Source organism: Poecilia reticulata, linkage group LG10, assembly GCF_000633615.1.
Source record: "Poecilia reticulata strain Guanapo linkage group LG10, Guppy_female_1.0+MT, whole genome shotgun sequence".
Lineage (NCBI taxonomy): Eukaryota > Metazoa > Chordata > Actinopteri > Cyprinodontiformes > Poeciliidae > Poecilia > Poecilia reticulata.
The window spans coordinates 12,215,041-12,219,005 of NC_024340.1; positions in this window are offsets into that span (position 1 = coordinate 12,215,041).

The following is a 3,965-nucleotide window of genomic DNA, read 5'->3' on the forward strand; positions in this document are numbered from 1 at the left end:
CATGCAAACACACACTCACACCTAGGGACAATTTAGACAGACAGTCATGTTTTTGGACTGTTGGAGGAAGCCAGAGTACCTGGAGAAAACCCATGCATGCACAGGGAGAACATGCAAACTCCATGCAGAAAGATGCCAGGCCGGGAATTGAACCCAGAACCTTCTTGCTGGATGTTGGATGTTGGATGTTTCCCCATTTTAAATAGTGTACTGTTTAAACCTTTATGACCAAAACGTAACCTGGATATGTTTTTTTCTTTTCTACTTCTTTATGTTCCCCTCATTGCACCAACTTTCCTTTGAATACTATAAAGCCATCTACCAGTTCTTTCTTCTTCCCACTGCTTCTGCCATATTTCCTTAACCTTTTGTTTTATAATAGATTTTATTTTCTCTTTACTAAATGGAATCAATACCTCAATGTAACTGTTTTTAAAAGCTTGTTTAGCATATTTGTCTGCCAACTCATTTCCTTTTATTCCTACATGAAATGGAACCCATATAAAAATGACAATTAATCCCATGGCCTGAATTCTATAAAGTAATAACTGAATCTCCAATAAAAGGTCTGGTCTACTATTAGACTGATTATTTTTAATTGAATATAACGATGAGCTTGAATCAGAACAAATTAAACTTCTCATAGGACGAACTTCTTCAATCCAACCTAAAGCCAAAATGATTCCCATCATCTCCCCTGTAAACACTGAGATGCCATCAGAAATTCTCTTAAATGTTTTAATATTAAATTCTGGGACGAYAAACGACACCCCRTTGTTGCTACTTAAACTCTTAGATGCATCTGTAATCTGACAAATTATCTCCACATGCTGCTTTTGGGCGTCATAAAACAGGTGTGGAGGAAGCATTAAGGCTCTATGATTTATAGGGGGTGATTAGTGCCAGTGTGAGGTAACAGAGTTTCAGATTCAACAGATAGTATGGAGGCAGACCATAAAGCAGATTGTAGAAGATCTACTCAGTCTTGTTCTGAAGAATTATGGTGTGGAGAGATTTGATGTCATCAACATTCAGAGAACGTGTTTCTGTAGATCATGAACGATACAAGGATGGTCAAATTCCTTTTCAGGTGTATATTTCTTCTTTCTTTCCAGTTTCTTTTCTTTTTCTCCTGCCCTTACTCAGGTCCATAACAGTGAGGGCCACACTATCAATGGAGACAGACATTAACCGGCTGGAGCTCACTCCATTGTCAGGTCTCAACCTGACAATGGAGAAAGCTTATATTTTCCAGTAATGGACTGGGTCACGCTTCACCATTGACCGCTGTAAAGGATCACCACCACCCCAGGCAACCATAATGGTCTTAGTGGGAATTCCTCTATCTGCTTATTAGCCTTTTATAATTTCTAAAAGCACTCCTCTGAGCCCCCAATTGAATACAGCGCTCCAGGTTCGGAAGCACCTCTCATATATCGCCACTGTCCTCTGTCATTACTCGCCCGTCATACATTCCTGCTGCAGTTTCTCACCAGTACYCTATTCACTTGTCTCTACAGCGCACCACAGTGGGCAGGTCTGGACTCCGCCTCTCTGCACATTTCTGAGACTACACCACGCCGTGCTTCTCTTCCACTCAGCACTTTCYGAAGCTGCTGCGATGTTTTCCTGCAGAGCGGCCTGGCAGAGGTGTGGGCCTCTGGCTCGGAGAGCGGTCTACAGGCTGCCCCTGGACGGTGAGTTTACAGAGTAGCTCTGGATGTCCGTCTTCTCTCCACAGTGTGCGTCTGTGATGTAATGTCTACTCTCTGTCGTAACAGACGTGATAGGACACGCTGTCCTCATGCGAATGTCAATACCTGGGTAAAAAGCAATGACTCAGGATGTTGCATGACTGTCAGAATGGAATTTTAAATTTTAAGTTTAATTGTCGCTYCTTAGTTTTTAAAATAATTTGACTCCGTTGTGGAAAGTTGACTGAAAATTTAAGTGTGTCCCCATGTGACATGACAATACTGGTCATTTCCACTGTTTGTAATTAATACTACAACGCTAGAGCGTGGCCATGTTTCACGGAGCAGCACAAAATAACAGCCTTTTACCAGATGTTCTTGTCGGACTAGGAGCTAGCATGGCCTGTATGGGAACCATAGTGACCTCTGCCGAGCGTCACTGACGGACTGCGCGTTCAGTGCGCAGTCTCTTAAAAATGACCTTCATGAATGTGTGGGTAAACGTGGAAACATGGTTGCCGCWGTCAGTCACGTGGCGCGCGCGTTTGACAGTGGACAAATGTAGAGGGAGAGAATACTGAGGCACGAGCCGGAGCAGTGCAGTTCGCGCTGCTAGAGGAAGGTCAGCKTGTGACATCAGCTCTGCTTTAAATGCTTCATTATGATCTACTACAACCAGCTAAAAATACCGCCATCAGCGTTTGCGTGTCTACGTGACGTATTTCAAGAAGCCCCTCACTCAMCCACTCACTGGGTTCAAAACCGCATTTAGGGTGGCAGGTCCTTCTAAATATATCCAATCAAACGACGAGAAGGCATCACACTATCTGTCATTTACCAAACACTACAAGATGAAACTCGACAGAAAATGACAGCGCTTAAAAACATGGCAGCTAGAGAAGTTTTATTTTGGAAATATTAACTGGTAAAGTTCTCAAAGTGACTCCTGGGCTGTAATTTCTTCAGCTCCTTTCTCTAATGTCCTTTCACTTAAACAGAGGAGGGTGTAACAGGCAAATCCAATGACTTTCTGACCTGCRTACCCTACAGTGTTTAGAAATGTTCTCCCCATGTCCTCCTACTTKTATAGACCTGAGCTGATTAGAAAGTATAAATAACAGGTTTGGAAGGTCATTTGCCAGCATGTAGGATTAGGTCTGGATAAGTGAACAGGTTAATACCCTTAACTCTGGACAGGACCAGGTTCCTCAGACCTTGGCTTCTACTGCAGCAGCTGATTAATAATTTGACAGCGTGAGCCCCATAGAACATGGAGATAGCGGAGTGAGCTCTTTATCTTCTGTCTTTATTGTTTGTGTACATTTTGCACAACATATAAATACTGTGATGTGAAAAAGGTTAACATGAACCTTAACTCCTTCATGCTTATCTTATTTTTTATTTTTTTACCCAATCTTTTTCATATTTAATTCTTTATATACGTGTTTGTTTTTATTTTGTATAATGAAGTACGGGAAAAAAAGGAGGAAGGAAGCATTGAGCCCAGTAATATTTATTTACCATATGGCTGTAAATATTTATTTACGGACAATATGGACTTAGATTATGTTTATTATGATGTTTTATGGTACTGTTGTAAAAATAATAAATTATGACAAAACAATTATGTATTACTTATTTTTATGTAACTGTGAAACTGTGACTGTCATCTGTTTCTCTACCGCAGAGGTTCCCAAACTGTGGGGCGTGTCCCACAGTTTGGAAACCATTGCTGTACTGTATGCCAGGTTTTCAGTTTCTCTCTTTGGGAATAACGTTGGTACAGTCAGGGGCGCAAATACACATTATTCAGGTGGATGCGAAAACATAAATTGGCATCCCCACCCGAAGGAAGGTATGTCAGAGTGAAGGAGCGTAGAAAACATACACTCGCTCCCCCCACCGAGGCGACGATACTTGAAGGGTAAAACTCGCTACATTTACCTTGTTATGTGCACGAGGTGAAGGAGCGTAAGGCATGCTGAAGTGTATGAACGCCCTCTCTGGTGCTGCGCCCCTATGCGTTGCATGCGCTGCATACCCACTTTTTGCGCCACTGGGWACAGTTGGGGATGGAAATGTAAAGAAAATTAAAAAGAGAATAAATGTGATGTTAAAACACACAGGAGTCACTAAAACAGTTCCTCTCATTTTCTCTCAAGAAGAAAAGATGGTAAATATCTGCTTACTCTCCAGGACACAAATCCAAGAGTCCAAATAAAAAATATCGATATATAAAAATAAAGGCTATTTTGAAAATAAATAAATATT